Source organism: Eschscholzia californica, unplaced genomic scaffold (genome assembly GCF_041429995.1).
Source record: "Eschscholzia californica isolate CP2 unplaced genomic scaffold, dmEscCali1.0.p SCAF_4, whole genome shotgun sequence".
In the NCBI taxonomy this organism is placed as follows: Eukaryota; Viridiplantae; Streptophyta; class Magnoliopsida; order Ranunculales; family Papaveraceae; genus Eschscholzia; species Eschscholzia californica.
This window is the reverse complement of record NW_028238461.1, coordinates 38,554,445-38,572,887: the sequence shown is the minus strand read 5'-3', so window position 1 is coordinate 38,572,887 and position 18,443 is coordinate 38,554,445.

Sequence of the window (18,443 nt, the reverse complement as noted above, 5' to 3'; positions counted from 1 at the left end):
ACTAAAACGTTGCGTCAAAAATAAAACGCGACCAGATGGTTCAATAGCAAAGGCATACATTGTCAAAACAATCTTTAATTTTTGTTCAATGTATCTGAGTGGAATCCAAATTAAATTTAGTCGAGATGAAGGAAATAACGATTCATTTTCTCAAAACCAATGTAAAGAAGTCGTATTTATTTTCAAACAAAATATTCTCCCAATTTGTGTAAAGAATGCAAAACGATCATTTGAAGAACGAGAACGAATGTCTTGGATGGTTTTGGATAATTGTGATGAATTGCAACCATACATGGAGTACGTATTTTTTTTACTTTTTCCTGTCAAAACTATCTACTGAAGAATAATTTGTTTACTAATATTACCTTGTTCAGCAAACACATGAAATGTACTAACAGACAAAGTAATGCAAATTTAATACACAAACAATAAAACGTGCACTGTCCTGAATGGTTTCGTCAACGTGTAAGTGTGACGCCCCGTGTCCCAAAATAGACACGACCACGTCCCGGCAATTCACAGACGAGCCGAAAATCCGGCAGCACCTCCTCTGTAAATCGAACCGGTCGTACCTGTAACCTGTCATGCAAACCATACATTCGCATACACATACACAACGGAAGCTAAAAATAAGGCATAACTCAACTAAAAACTCTGGTTCCAAGCTGAACCACGAACACTAGGTTAACCCAACCTGCACACAACCTTACATCCCTGCACAGTCTATGTGATACATATATATATTACATTATAAGGTGTTCAGTGTATAAAAGTATAACTTCGAAGATAAATCAAAACCAAAGTGAAAGGAAATAACACCAAAGTGGCACCGCGCCACAACCCTTGCAATCCATCTGCTAACCCTATCGCTGCAGATGCTTCTAACTAGGAACCTGCATACTAACACACTGGTAGGGGATCAGTAACTCACCGACACGAGTTAACTGGTAGAGGAGTCCCAAAACAAAACGACGATAAAACATTTTCGCAATAAACACATGCACCCGTATAAATATATATCAATCCTACTCTAACATACAACAGCACCCATGGTATGCTCCTCAATTAACAGAGAGTTACCCAGAGAACTCTATAGTACTTTGGCTAGTACCGTCCCATACCGGCACTAACCAAGGTACTCAAGTTCTCTCGAGAAAGTGGCTTACCCCTAGGTAGGTAAGCCCCTCACCCACTGGGCGACTCCACAGTCATTGAAAAGCTCACCTCGTGATAAATATATACACCTAGCTTAACTAGATACATTTTATCTTCACCGAAGTCGAATAGTCAGACCGTCCCTCCCGTATTCGTGTTGGGACGAAAAGCATATTCTCATCGGTACCCTAGCATGCAACTATTTCTTAACTAGATACATTTTATCTTATGTTTCCAAGTATCGATTATCACAAAGCAGTTCACAACTATCACTTTGAAAGTCATTTACGAGTAAAACTCATTAAAACGACTCATCGATAATCACAATAAACAATACAAGCTTCATCGTAAAACATATTGAAATGGGCATAAATCAATAGTTAAACTTCATTGAAATCAACCGTATAAATCATGCATATATGATCACCTACCATCTACACATAAGGATGCATGCATATCTCCTACTTCTAGCATGAATCTAGACAGTAATACTAAAGAAAACAAGAGATCACCCCTACCTAGCAATTTAGGACTCCGTCCTCATTCGCTTCGCCTCGAGCAACTCGTTCCCACTCGTTTCGGCTTTCCTTCTGACCTCCTTAATTTGAATGTTCTTGCTTTCTTTCTTCATATCTTCATCAATTCCTCCCAGACTTCTTTCAACTCCATTGATAAACAACTCTAAAGTTATAATAACCACACCACGATCAACCTATTGTAAACCCTCTTCAATTCTTTATCATCCTTCATCAATTTATCCTACAAATCTCCCTCCGAAAACTAGCCCTAGCAGTCGAACAGAGAAGATGAGGGAAATCTGATTTTTTTTGTTCTCTTAATACATCTCACGAAATTCATATCTTGTCCCTGGATTTTGGTCTGATTGCAAAATGCCCCCTGATTTTGACTTGATTGCAAGTTTAGACCTATTTTAACCCGACCCAATTGCCAAATAGCCCTTCATCACACCTTATACATTATCTTATTTAAGCTGAAAGCTTGGGATGTTACAGTAAGTAACTTATACTACACTTAATTATATTATGTTATTATTCCTAAGTTTACATGTTAAAATATAAATTTATCTATTTTAACTTTTAGATGATATATTTGCATTTTAACAAATCTTAAAAGCCACTACTGAATTTTATTCACTTGCATGTGGCCCTTCGTATTAAATCACACTCAACTTGTATTGAGAATATAATTCGCTACCCCACTAAGGATTGAAAAACTTGATGTACAACACAAAATAGTGTAGTGTTGCAAGTGGAGAGTGTGAAGACAGAGAAAGGGTCCCGTATATGATGTTATTGAGATGGATTATATGTTAGGACACCGAGTTGTATTATTCAATGTGAATGGTTTCACATACATGTAATGCAAATGATAATTTTGTTCTTGCGACCGAAGTACAACAATTATTTTATGTCAATGACCATATGTTTGGGTCAAATTGGAAAGTAGAGTTGAATGCGACATAAACCCTTGAAGAGTGTGTCTGAAATGAGACAAGAGAAGACGAACAATTTGATACTCTAGAAACAACTTCTCATGAAGCTTATCAATATTTAGAGCCTTCAAATCTTTGTATTATGGAAAAAGATAACTTCCAACATGTAGTACAACGTACAAAATGTTGAACTATAAGTGATGGACTTGGATATTCTTAAACTCTTTGATGATGTCATCAATCACTTGAGTGGAGACGATGAAACAATATAACAGTGATGAAGAATATATTCTAGAGAGCAAAGAAGATATTGATACTGATGCTTAACTTTTCTTTTAGTTATTTGCTTACAAGATTATTTTTGCGGATTTGGAATGATATTGAGCATTTCATCTAATAAGTCAGTTGTCAGTTTTTACATATTTTTATAGTAACATCTATATTTTTAGTTTTTATATTATAGATGGTTTATGTTGTCCCGCAACCTCACTCAGCTTCCTCACAACCAATATCGGTAAATCTGACTACCTCAAACTAATCAAGGTAATAGTAACCAAAATATTATAGAACAAATCATATGTTTTACGTATTAATATATTATTTTTATTCGATAGAATCAACTTCAATGAGGAGGGATCTAGACCTACTCGAAGTTTTGTAATAGAACAAGTAATGAAGTTAAGCGGAAAATTAACCATCAACTTTTCAACATTCAAAAGAAGACCGATTTGTGAATGCAAGTAAGTTTGCTCGTAAATGTGGCTACACATTTCGACTTTACGTTCAACTTTAGGTGAAAGTGGAATAGAATTCCAGAGCATGATATTCAACCTTTAGTCGAAAGTGGTAAATGAAAGTCGATATCGAGTTGTGGAATAAATTTCATAATTTAACTATTGATTTTCATTTTGTTTGTTTATTACTTTCATTTAAAGATAAATTTAAGATTGATACTTCAAATGTGTTGAGAATTATATATATGATTCAATGGCGAGAAAGTATAACAATTACAAATCTGTTTTACATAAACACTTCCAAAATTTAGTTCTTTGGTAGAGGCACGCAATAATAGATATGAAAGTGTTTCGCAGGAAAATTAGAATTGATGTTGTCATTTATTTGATTTAGAAAACTAAAAGTTATTTGATATTTTATCCTCATTAAAAGTATAATTTTTATTTTATTTTTCTTTCAGTAACGCTCAACAACTGCAGATCGAGTAAAATTTCCATTTAATCATTGTGTTGGGTCGAGTTTATTATATGCCATCGTGATATGGTAAGTATAGAATTGTTGTAATAGTCGAACACCGTTATAAATGTCTTTTATAACGACCGAAGCCATCACAATTCATATTAGCGACCATGTGCATTGCGACAATTCACAAAAGGTAATTTGTATACTTAAAGTTCATTCTTAAGAATAATAAAAAAGTTTCTTATAATTATAGTTTATTTATATAAAATTATATACTACTATTTTAAGATAACTTTTTTTTAAGATGACTTGGTCATATAGTATTTTTGATTTTTTACGTTATAAATTTCAATTTCAAGAGTTCAAGTCAAGACAACTTACAATTGGATGGTAGTTTACATGTTGACACTTGGCAAAATACAACATACAACTTTCTTATTTCTTCAGATTTTACAAACTACAATTCTTCCATCATGAAGGTACTCTCTCACTAATTTTTACTTTATATTCTTTATTCAGTGTTTATTTAATACTTAAAAGGATTTTTAATTGTCAATTTACCATAATGTAGGTTAGATTTAGAAGATAGACTACAAATATTGCATAATTTTTAATCTTATATCTATATTTTGTTGTCTTATTGGATAGATAAAAGTTACTTTTCCATATGGTAATTTTGTGTTAAAATACTTATTTTATTATTCTTTGTATAGTTAAAGTCAGTGACACCAAGAAAAATACAAATTCGGAAGTTTGTAGAGGCGGGTTAAAGCAAAAGAAAACCAATTGATCCAAACACAAAGAGAGGCTCTTGACAAGTTCATTGTTAGAGAACAACCAACTTCATATGAAAATTTAGTAAATGAAGACGAATAATTGATTGAAACTCATATACAAGATGAAAATAATATTAATGATCATCAACATGATGAATTTCATTATAGTGGTAATTTTAGTAATAGTTTTGCGAGTGAGGACCTTGATAATGATATTCCCCATGATGTGTTTAATGACTCTGAAGAAGAACCTTGTGATCCAATTCTAGATAATATACATGATCCTAGAAGTTGGGATACTCTTGAGGGGAAATGTAGAGATTTAGTAATTGAAAAAGGTCCTGTGACTCTATCAATAAAAATTGAGATCAATGATCGAAAAAGTAGACATTTTTCTTTTGAATTCTACACTTGGTATTTATCAATCAGAGAAAAGCATGATAGAACCTGGTTTGTGTATTTAAAAGATGCCGATAAAGTATTTTGTTATTGTTGTAAACTATTTAAGAAGAGGTTTTTGAAAACTCAATTAGCAAATGACGTGTATAGAGATTGACAACATCTTGGCGTGAGACTTACAGAGCACGAGATTACCACTGAGCATATCGCTAACGTGGTAACATGGATTGAGACGCATATTATATTGAAAAAAGTCAGACAATTGATAAAACTGTGCAAAAATGTATTAAAAAAGAAAAAGAACATTGGATATTATTGTTATGAAGATTAATTTCAATAGTAAAATATGTTCCAAGTACACTTTGATTTTTCGTGCAAGAAAACACAAAATTGGGCAGGATAACAATGGAAACTTTGTTGGGCTTGTTGAGATGTCAGCAGAACATGACCCAATTATGGAGTGACACCTTCGTTGGATTCAAAATAATGAGATTCGATGTCATTACTTAAGTAATATAATTCAAAATGAGTTAATACAATTGTTATCCACCGAAGTCAGAGGTGCAATACTTACAAAAGTTAGAGAAGCTAAATATTTTTCAATTATACTTGATTTTACACCTGATATGAATCACCAAAAATAAATGAAATTGATTTTAAGATGTTTAGATATGACTGCTACTCTTGTGAAAGAATAGGGTCGTGGCTGAAAATTTAAAGGCCTCGTGCGAAATTTAATTTTGGGTCTTTCGTACTATAAAAGATTATAAGCAAAAATTGAACAAATATAAAAGAGAAATAATCAATAGTTAGATGATAATCATAGATGAATTCAAATGTATTTTGAAGAAAATAGTCGTAGGAAAAAATCCTTTTTATAGGAGATCTACTCTATGAATCAACAATCACTTGTTAGCAAAAAAATTTGCTTATTCTATCTTAGATCATGAACTTATAACTTCATTTACCATAATGAAATTCTAAATTTTTATTGAATATTTGGATCTTGATACAAAATGTTATTGAAAATTCCGTTTGCAACTTACCAAACATGTCCGGGGGGGGGGGGGGGGGGGGTGGGGCGAAACGAAGATCTGCTCGGGCGGATCTCAAAGGTCTGTTCCGGCAGACCTTCATGGTCTGTTCGAGCAGACCATGAAGGTCTGCTCGGGCAGACCTTTAAGGTCTCCCGAACTCCGGCGAAGGGTAACCCCCCTTCGCCGGAGTTTAGAGAGAGAGAGAGGAAGTCAAAAAAAAAAAAAAATTTTTTTTTTTTGAGAGAGAGAGGAGAGATGAAATAAAAAAATATTTCTTTTTTTTAGGTTTGAAGGACGCCGGCCGGAAAATTGGTCGGCCGGCGACCTTCCCGGAGAAGATGATGAGTTGGCTGTTTTAACGAGGTGGCAGAGAGAGAAAACATGTTGGAGGAGAGAGAAAAGAAATGGAAGAGAGAGAGTAACGGTGTTATAACGGAAGGGGGCCATATGGGTATTTCTCGTAAAGTAGGGGGCCAGGCGGGAAGCTGGTCACAAAGTAGGGGGCCATTAGGGAAATAACCCTAATATTTTTCGAAATCGTCACAAAATATGATTTTTCTTTTTCTAGTCTCATCTTATTTAACATAATTAAAGGTACGCGACATATTGAACATAAATATTTTCTTTAAATTCTTCATAAACTAATAGATATTTTCTTAAATTCTTCATAAAATAGTTATACTATAATTCTTCATTAACTAGTTATACTATATACGAGGTTCCAAAACTGCGATGGAGTGATATTTCAAGCGAAAAGCAATAAATTAATTTGTTATTTTTTTCCACTTAAATGTGCCCCCACAACAAAAAAATCCTGACCTCGCCACTGCTATTTGGCAGCTTTTAACGACCCATTAACGATTTTTCTATTGTTTATTTATAAGAAAAAAAAAGTAACCAAAGAAAGCACTAAATGTTTTTTTAAGTCAAACATTGTGATCTTTGTTTAAACTTCGAAACTCATGTTTGTTTTATTAATTTTATAAACTGTTAATTTTATTAATTAACTATTAATTTTATTAACTAATAATTTTACTAACTATAAATTTTATTAATTAACAACTTTATTAATTACTAATTTTATTAACTATTAATTTTATTAATTAATAATTTTATTAATAACGCTTCGCACATAACTAAATAAAAAATACTTTTATTTATGGACTAATAAAAAAAATCTTTTATTTATTGGCCAAATAGTTAAATATAGAATCGTTCTAAAAATCACTTTTATTTGATTTTAAACGGTTTTTGAAAAATTAAATTATACGTCGCTTTCTTTAAATACTAAAAGAAAAGTAACTGCACAAATATTTAGCTTGTCTAAATAAGACCTAAGAAGAATAAGTTGATTTGCTTGAAGATGAGTTTAACTGAGGAGGAAAAAGAAACTATGATAATGAAATGAAGTTACAAAAGAAGATGGATGCTCTTAATGAACAACTTTCCAAATTAAAGGTCATATATGGGTACTCTGACTGAAATATATTAGTTTATCTGGATTTGTGATTTTGTTATTACACTGTTTTCTTAATAGAGACTGATTGAGTTTTTGTAGATTTATATGGATTTGAGTTCATTTTGGTAACATTTGCTACTCTATTTCCTATTTTATTCTGATGTTATCAAACCATTCAAATAAACTAATAATAAAAATAAATAAATTTAATAACACAAATAAATTTAAAAAGACAAATAAATTAATAATTAATAAAAATAAATAAATAAATCGCTAGAAATAAATTAATAAATACAAACACATTTATAAATACAATAAATTAATAAATATAAATACATTAATAAATACAGTATATGAAGAAAGAAAAATGTATTAAACATTTATCAAGTTGTATCAAGAATGTATTAATAAACTAAACTTTCTTTTATATTAACTAGGTATGGCCCGTGCCTCCTGCACGACGAAATCCATTAAACATGTAATCCAGATGAATTTGCGTGACGGTAGAATATATTTTGATGGTCTATTTTCATGAATTTTAGTTTCCAACCAAAATTTAATTAACTTTGAACGTACAAAAACTTCTTTTTAGAAAGTAAAAGTATGGTCTTAACAAATTTTTCAAATTTGTCTGATTAAATTTGTCAAAATTGAAGAACTTAGGGAGCGATATGGTGAGAGGTAAATTAAAGTAGGAGAGATTAAAATGATGATTAAGTTCAAAGATAACAGTCGAATCATTACAAATTAGATAGATATAGAAATGCATCTAGTTCGATTAAACAAAAAATAAAAGAAAATTTATCTGAAATACAAAAGTCTAAGGGAGAAAAGGATATAAAATTATTCATGTAAATATAACATCACACAATAAACAAGAATTAACTTCAAAAAATTCTTGTTACCACTTTATAACTTATTTGTTGTTGGAGGAGTAGAGGAGATTTTAAAAACCATTAGAATTTTGTGAGAACACTTATGGGGGTTTATGGAGGAGAAGTTGTTAGTTGGAGTTCCATTATATTGAATAGGTTAAGGAATGCCATTAGTTGGGAGAGTTATGGAATGCCATTACATCTAAGCAATTATGGGGGGTTAAATACGAAGTGATGTTTGAGTGTTAAATACAAAGTATCATCTTCCAATCTAGTTGGCAATTTTTCTTTTTGTTTTTGTCCTAGTCAGCTTGTCCTAGTCACAACCAATGTTTTTTGTAATATAGATAGTTTGGAATCTAGAAGCGATTTTGTAAATATGGAATCGTTTGTATCATGATCTCCACATATTCAATTCATCCCTCTATTTGGTCCCTCCCCCAACCTTATGCCAGACATGGCGACATATGACTTGAGTGTGGAGAAAATGGAGAGAGAATATGCTCACGTGAGACGTCGCCACATTAGGCAGAGGGGTGGGGGAAGGACGAAATGGAGGGATAAGTAGAATTTTTGCTATATATATATTTACATATTGTTCGTATTTTTAAAAACTCTCAGGTTTCCATTTCTTAAAATCACTTCAACACACGAAAGAAATGCGCTCAAAATAATAAAACAGATAATAAAACGTGTTACAGAGCAAAAATAGGTTGATTTAACAATTGTACTCAACTCACAAAACCAGAAAAACCCAAATGATGAGAAAGTCGTGTGATTCGACATGCGCCAGCAGCTTGAATGCTCACGGCACGACCCAGCTGAGCTAATTAACAATCCACGGTTACATAGTTATCTTTACATATATAACCTTGGCTGCAATCTATATAGCAAATGGGCCCCTGGTGGTTGGGGCCCAATGCGGGCGCCCTGCCCACACCCCCCACCACACGGTCATGTGAAAGATGAAGATATTTCGTAGAATTTTTTAATGTGAATGACAAATCTGGACTTGGATTGTTAGAATAACTACAAACAACCTTAAAAAATTTGGGCCTTGAGATTGATGATGTGAGAGAACAAGGATATGATAATGATTCGAATATGAAAAGGTGCAAACAAGGAATACATAACATACTTTTAAATATAAATTCAAGAGCATTTTATACCCCTTGTGGTAGTCATAGTCTTATTTTGTTTCTTTGTGATATAACAAACTGTCATGGAAAGGCTAAGGACTTATTTGGAGTAGTACAACGACTTTATTCTTTATTCGCGAATTCTATAAAGCGGTGACAGATTTTAAAAGAGAATCTGAAAGGAGATACTGAAACCACTATCAACTACACGTTGGGAAAGTCGTGTTGAAGTGTCAAAGTGATTATATCGCAACCTCTACAAATTAGAGAAGCTTTACTTCAACTAACAGAACGTGATAACGAGGCAACAGCAAGAAGTGAAGCACACTCTATAGCAAGACACGAGCTTGGTGCTTTCAAGTTTTTATTAGGCATTTGTATTTGGTTTAAGATATTGGTGGTGGTTAAAAAGCTCAGCAAATGTTTGCAATCAAAGGATATTCACATAGATGTTGCTATTACACTAGTAAAAGGTTTAATTACTTCGTTCAAGAAGTATAGAGAAATTGGATTTGAAAAGGCTATGATCGATGCTACGATAATGGCTAATGAGTTGGATGTTGATCCAATGTTTCCCGAGAGGCGTGTAATTCGTCGAAAAAGACATTTGATGAGACAAGTGAGAGATCATCACAAATAACTCCGTAATTTGGTGAGGAATGTTTCAAAGTTCATTCTTTTATTTTAATAGTTGATCAAGTTATTGGTTCATTGGAAAAAAATCTGGCAATATAAAAAAAATGAGAAAATATTTGGTTTTTTGTTGAGAGCGAAAAATTAAGTGGATATCATGACGAAGAATTAAAAGCTTCTTGTGAGAATGTTGCAAATAGTATAAGAAAAGATGATCATTTTGACGTTAAAGGGGACACATTATTTGTCGAGTTAAAAGTCTTGCAAGATGTTTTGCCAACTGAGATTACAAAAGCCGATGAGGTATTGAATTTCTTGAAGAAAATGAATTGTTTTCCAGCTGCAAGTATTGCTTATAGAGTTTTGTTGACTATACCAGTGACTGTTTCATCAGCAGAAAGAAGCTTCATAAAGTTAAAAAAATTTAAATCATTCTTGAGATCGACTATGTTACAATAAAGACTAAATGAGTCAGCTTTGCTCGCTATCGGAGTGGATTTTTGGGCAAGATCAATTATGAAGATTTGATAGAAGAATTTCCTTCAAAAAATGTAAGAAGAAATTTTGTAAGTAAAGATTGTTGCATTGAGTCACATGATTACAGACTTGAATTAATGATGAAGATACAAAGTTGTTAATTTTCTATCAATTTTTTTACTTTGTAGTTTGAATTTATCTAAAATCTGATATTTTTTTAAGTTAAAATGTCTAAATTTTATTTTCAATTTTTGAATATAGTATGGAGGGCCCCTCACTAAAGTTTCGCACCGGACCCTCAAATTCTCGGCCAAGCTACTACATATACTATATTGAATTGGTTTACATTTTAAACCCATTCCATGTGTAATGAAATTAACATGGTAAAGAGTGTCGAAATTTTGAATTTGATGTTCCTAAGTAGATTATCAATCAAATGACAAGTGTTTAAGTACGTTTTGGAGCTTACCTGTTAATTTCTAAGTGTGGAGCTCACTTTGATTGAGTAGTCACATATATATTGATGCCGCCCGGAATAGTGGCTAAGTGGGCCTAACGGCTACGAGAGGGAAGCCCACTCGACTAGCCCTTTAGACAGGGTATTTTATATATTTTAGAATTTATCCATGTTTATTAGATTAGGTACCTTAGCAAACAAGAAATAGTATTTAGGTTTTATTTATTTCCAAGTTCGAGTATATTATAGGTTTGTCTAAAACCCTATAAAAGAGATTCTATTATGTGTGTTTTTTATTCATTCAGTTATTATCAATAAGAAAATCATCTAGTTTTCTTAGTTGTTAGTCGTAGTTATTCCTTATAATCTGTTGTGCTACATCGAGTGGTATCTAGAGCCTAACTTTTTTTAGAGAACCATGGTTCATCCTCGTGGTATTCCATTAAAAGAAAAAGTTTCTACCTTTGAATCCGAATGGGAGAACATCCGTAATAGACTTTCAACAATCACAAACTTGGAGAAAACCTTCGCTCAATTAAACCAAGAGTCCAACAAAAAGGTTGAAGATATTCAACAACTACATCAAGATACGAACGCGAAACTTAACGATATGTCTTCTTATTCTAATTCTTCTCAGAAACAAATTCCTCGAACCACCACATCTGGACCACCCATATCTTCTTTACCCTTACAACCACCAACCACCAACAACTTTAGTTCACCTTCTGGGACCGAAAACCTAGACCACACCACCCACCTTCATCTAATCCTATTACTCAACCTATAAATGACCATAGGTTCCGACCATTATTAGGTAATACCAAAATTTTCCAAAATCCTACGTCCCAACTAACCATAAACCCTATCTATCACCCTTTTTTACCTACTATGCAACAATATTCACCAATCCTTCCACACTAGTAACTGTAGGGTTTTGTATCTATCGATCATGCTCATGATATTACCTAATGTTGTTAGTGGAATCTCAATCATCATATGATTAACACTAGGTTTCCAGGATCTATACATGAACATATCAATGAACTAGAATCGGAAAGGTGATTACCTTAATCGTTTTCCCACGAACTAAATCCTGACCAGTATCCAGAAGATAAGAGCTCCAATTGTAGCTCCTCTACTTGAGACATCGAGTGTATGACTTGAACTCCCTCCTTCGAGTCAGCTAGGACCTTCTCGAAGATCGAGATGAAGAACTCTTTCCTGACTAGATAATTGAGATAAACTCTCTTTCTCTCTCTCGGACAACTCTCTCTCTCTCTCTCTGAGAAGAAGTGATTTCAGTTCCCTTCAATTGAATTCTATTGCTTTAGGTAGTCTAATTTGGTCCTTATATAGAATCCCTAGAATAGGTGTTTTGACCCAAACTAGGATTCATAAAGACCTAGTTAGAAGGTATTTCCCAAAATACCCTTTTAGGGTCCTTTTAGTGTGGCCGACCAACATAGCCCTTTTATGGCTTCCTTGGCCGGCCCACTTAAGCTCCAACCGGTCATGAGATGGCCGACCCCTTGCTTAGGTCGGGCATCACATGGTCGGCCCCATTAAAGCCTTCTAGGGCCTCCCTCCCGGGCCCGGATGTATGTGTATGTGTTCGGACTTCTCCGAACTAATTGGACTTACGAATAACGGATCCAATCCACCTATTTTCCAATCTCCCACTAGTCAATATTCTCTCCGTTCAAACCATCACTCTTATGTGTAACCCTTGTAGGATCCGATCTATGTTAGTCGCGGATTACCGAAGTTATCCGACGATCGTAAGCGGCTTCTAGCTAAGCATTACGATCCCTAATTCGACCGGACTAGTTGATCTTCCGAGTAAGGTCATCAAGATCCTGTTCGCCAAATCGCACGTGCTGATGTCAAAAATTGGCCTTCCGTTAGATCAGCATGAAAAAGGGAGTTGATGCATGACAACCTCTGTTATGCATGATTCCTCCGTTATGTTGGAAATTATTCGGCTTAGTGTTCCTACTTCCAGCTATGCTTCCTGCTCTGCTTCTATTTATTCCAGCTCCTCGTTCTTAATCCTTGCTCCTTGCTCTTGCTCCTGTTCGCTTGTTCCCGAGGGGGGAAAACCTGCAAAGGGTTCAAAAACCGCTTCGACGCTCAAGGCAATCAGGATGCTCTTTGCAGTAAAAGAATGAATATTGATTGATCCTTTTGGGGGGCGAGTTATGAGAACCCTGAGTTTCTTGTGATCTTTTTGGGGTAAAAAAATCGTGCCCTGTGAAGGACGATGTGGGGGGCCTTTTATAGGCAATGTTAGGCCGACTGTGATTAGCGGCGGTGGTGAGGCGGTTGTCGTCAAACAGAAGGCGAAGTTTCCTCTTTTGAGTATTTAGGGTTTCTCTCAAAGTCTATCCCAGATCTTTGATAAACGGAAGTTCCTAAGTTCAAGGATTCTTCGTAGATATCTTGCTGGTGTGATAGACTATAAAGGAGAAGTTTCCTCGTTTAGATACTTGGAGTCCAAACTGGCTTAAACACTTCAAGATGTGTAGCCGACTGAGATCTTTCTGGAAGTTTCGGTATTAAGTCGGTAGGTCGCTTGGCGCTGCTGCCTCCCCAGTTATGGGCATAAGACGCTGGCCGAACTTGTGCGGACCCCCCTTACTTCTTTGAAGACCCCAGGGCTGATCTGTCCATGCCAAGGGCATTTCGCAGGGCTGGTTTCTTCTGGCCGACTTCCCTGTTAAGGGAATATTCGGTGGACCATCAAGGGCTCAACTGTCCTGCTACCTTAAGTCGGGTTGACCCAGTAGACTTCAGGCCTGATCTTGACTCTTCAGACGTTAGTCAACTTCTGGACATTTTGTGCATCATCAGTATGCATTGACATCTTGGTCGAAGGACATTCCTTCGGAAGGATACCATTCCTTCAGACCAAGGGAATATATCCTTCAGTCTCTAACTTGTACTTAGAACAAGTACAATGCTCGATTCCCATGTCATTTCATACCTCATCTGATACGTCACATTTATCAGACTTTCTTGATCCCGAGAACAAACTGTCAAGTCAAATGAATTAACTCTCAATCCATTTGAGTATGGCCATGCATTTCCAATGTTTACTCATCAAGTGGCCTGGAGATACTTTATCCTGATTCTACTCAGGAAGACATATTCCATTTTTGTACTCCCACTCAATTTCATGTCTATCATGTCTCACCCAGTAATCCGCCTTTATAACCTCTTTTTACGGCTGGCGTTTAACGGTATCAAAGATCGATATTCCTTACATAAACTGAGCGAGTACTCATGTTTTGAGAAATCTCTCCAATTTACTTAAATGAGAGTTATGACTTTTCATAACTTCAACTCTTGAAGAACACTCACTTTGGCGGGTTTCCAGTGTATCATCTATACACCCATGAAGTTGACTTAAATACTCCTATTCCCATAGCCCAAGAAACTGCGCTATCTTGTCAATCACTCATACTAGTCTTCTTAAGTCATTGTTGTCCAATCAATGACCTGGACTAGGGATAACATAATGGAACACTTTCATGATCACTTAGTAGGGTTTCTTTTATTAGATCACACATCTAATAAACCTACCTGGAACACTCCATTATTTTCGATTGTCGTCTAAATTCTAAACCAAAATTTAGATGACGAAATGATAACAAAAGTTTGTAAAATTTGAGCAACCGCGTAAAATTCCTTTACGTTCTCAATTTTACAAGTCTCTTTAGGACTTTTACTTTAATCCTAATTCCTTAGATCGTTACGTCTTCCATGTTCGTTCTAAGGTGACAGTTTAGATGTGGATTTTAATCCAGATACGTTTTCAATAAGCTTATTATTATCATGTTTAAGAATGCCTTCATAAGCTTTTACGATAATATCAGTTTCTTAAACTGAAACCCATACTTCCTTTGTTCTAATTTTATTTTCTTATCTTGTAGAGTTAGCAACGACTCCCAGCATGAACACTCCTTTTCATTTGTTTGTCCTTCCTGAAAGATTTTTATCTTTATTTCGGGAAGATTGCTTTTTATGACTTTCTTCAATCCTTGATTCCAGAGACTTAATACTGGATGCTCCCAACATTCTAGGCTATTCTCTGATATTTATGGATGACGACATCTTTATACTCCAAGTATTTCTTTGATGTGCGGGTAAACATCAATCATCTCCATGATCGATCTTATGTCTCAGACATAAGTATTTCTCTCATGTTTTCTTTCGGTCATCAGAATTTCTAAATTCTAAATTTTGCTTGGCAGTTTTCCATGCGAGATTGGTAGAATTTCTCTCTAAGAGTTTTTCTATTTAGATTTCTTCAAAAGCTCCTTTTGAACGAGTCTCATCATCTCTTTGATCTATTACTACAGACTTCGATGCCCAAATTAATTCACCCTCGTCTAGTGTCCTATTGAGTCAGTTTCCTAGCTATTTTGACATTTCTAATGTTCTTCTCAACCCCAGTATGTTCCTACATACAAGACTTAAAACAAACTTGTTTCACTCCCACTTACCTTCTTGTCGAACAAGACTAACCATTCTTCTAAGAAATTGAACTCTTTGAATTTCTTCACGAATGTTAGAAACCCACTCTCACTCTTATCTCTTTAGACTCTCAGTCTAATTTCGGAGTGGTTTTGCTACAGTTTGTGTGAGTCTTCCGATGACTCATCTGGGGTTTTGAGAAAATTTCGAGAAACCTCCTTAACTCCTTAAGAAGTTTCCCGGCGAGTAACTCCTTACTCTCAATATAGCGAGTAACTTCTTTGCTCCCATTGGTTTCTTTATTCGAATCATTCGAATATTTTCCTCCCGTTTGCCTTCTTTGGAGCAACAATCTAATTGTTTTTCGATGATTTGTGAGAAAACCCCGTTAGTCTTCTTTCGAAGAACCTATGTCTAAAAGTTTTAGACTTCGAATAAAAGGCTGGTTTTAGAATTTCTTCTAAAATCCATACTTGTATGGATTCATTTATTCACTATAGCTATTCTAGGTTTTAGTGGGTTGGCAGATTTGTATTAGACCTTTTGTTTTGGAAGACTATATGATTTTTAGACTTATGATCTCATCATAATCTTTTAGTCAGATTGATCCTTTACTTGGTTTAGGTTTAGTTTCTAAAACTTTTCCTATAATCTGGTATTTAGTCTATTCTAGTCACATTAATTATAATCTTATGTCTAACATAAGTCTCAATGATTAATTGACCTCTGTTTTGTCATGAGAGATCTCGTCAAATATCTTAGTTTGAACCATGATTAACTATCGTTGAGAGATACGTGATCAAGCAACTTTAGCTTCATCCATGTTCTTTCAAATTTATTTGACCAGATTAGAATAACTAAGTTGGATCGTTTGGTACAATTGTTTAAAAGTTAAATAGACACATTTAAGAACATCATAAAATACTAAATACTTTATTTACTTCCATAATCTCATTACAGAGTCGATGTTCGAAAAGAAAAAGAAAACTAAAACTAATTAAAGTAATGCCTATGGAGTCTATGACCCTTCTTGAGCTTTTTCAACAACTCTTGCTTCCTTAGCTTTTAACAGGTTCATCTCCTCTTCAATAAATACTCAGCTCCCACTTGCTCCTGACATTCATAATGAAAAGAGCTTTTAGGTATCTAATACCTTAAAAGGAAAAAGTACTTAATTGAATCAACTTTTAATATTTTTTACCTAAGCCGAAACTTCCAGCTCCGTTGTTCAGCTCTTTCAAGTATCGTGAACAATCTTTTATCCAGATATGAGATGCGCTACCACAAAATAGACAACTATTTTCAGGAAGGATAGTTCTGGGTCATGGCAAGATCGTGTCAACAACCATATGAACATCCATAGGGGCTCCCAACCATTTCAAGTCATTTATATGATCCATCATTTCTAAAACATGGGGACGGACTGGGTTCCCCTCTTCTAGACGTTTATCAAAAATAGATGTAAAGATCTTATATCTTTCCATTCGATACTGTGAACTGAACATATCCCTTAGTCGTTGAATGACAGTGTATGCGTCCAAGTCAATAAACCTGTCTCTGAATTTACTTTCTACGGACCTTATCACTAATTTTGTCACTGGCCTTGACTTTGTTTGGATTAAGTCTGCTTGCTTACGTTCCTCTTTCGAAGAGGTCTCTGTAAGTACCGGGATCGGTGTGTCTAACACTTCTGCCTTCTTTCTAAGAAGCTTTTCAGATTTCTTTCCCATACAACGAAGTTGGTGTCATCCAACTTTACAAGCACCGTGTGGAGGTTGAAGATTTCGGTGTCTGTCATAATTAAGCTACATGTAAGAAACGTGAAAGTGACTTAATCTTGTTATCCTGACATAATTCTTAATTTGCCTATATTATTCTATATTTATTGTCCCCTAAGAATAATATAACTCCAAGATCCCATTCCTTCGAGGTTAAGCGTACTTTGGCACTGCCCTTAACTCGTCGTCCTGGGTGAGTAACATATTACTGATCATACTACTATGATTTTTGGTTGACTAATTTCACACTTGATTCTCAAATTGTCCTTTAGCCCCGAAATTCAAAACCCTTTTGCTGACTCGTGTAGAATAACCATTTAGACATGTAGACTTCTTCATAGATCTACCGTTATTGTCCCGAGGTAAAAGATGGCACCCTACTTCGGCAGACCCACCATTGATTAATAAGGGCTCAACGGGTGTCTTAATCTGGGTAGGCTCTACTCAAAATTCTTTTTGGGGCTTATTACGTAATTTATTAAGTTGCGTTACTGTGAACTCTAGCATAACTATTCATGATTTATTACGTAAAAGTTTATGTGGGTTTGCGTAATGATTTATTAAATCTTAGTATAACCCCTAAAAGATCTCATCTTTTAGGTTATTTCTTGTTCGCCTATGAATCTTTTTGATTCAGATCCTTGAACCTCCATTGATTACTCCCACTTGAACCATGATCTCATCGTTCGGTTCATCAATAGATTCTAAGACGTATACTCTAAATATTATTCGGGCACAAACACTTGTGCTTAGAGACAAGAATCAATTAGTTATCTAAAGGCATACTAATCTACGCAATCACATACATTCATACATACATTAATACGACATTCATAATTTAAAATAATGTACGTATCCTAGATTCGTTTCTAGGTTCGCTACGTTTCGTATAACTAATCGTGGCAAATTGTGACATCTCTATGTCTAATGGGCTCTAAAGTTTATTTTCCTAAAACTCGGACTAATGACACATTATGTTTCTTCCTTAATGATTTCTAAAATCGATTAAAAAAAACTCCGTTTGGGACCTCCGGTGGTCCGGATCAATGTCGGAAAAATATGCTTGGAACCGGGAAAAAAGGTTTGAAAAACTCCCACTCGGGTCAAAGCCCAAAAGCCCTCGAGTCAAACT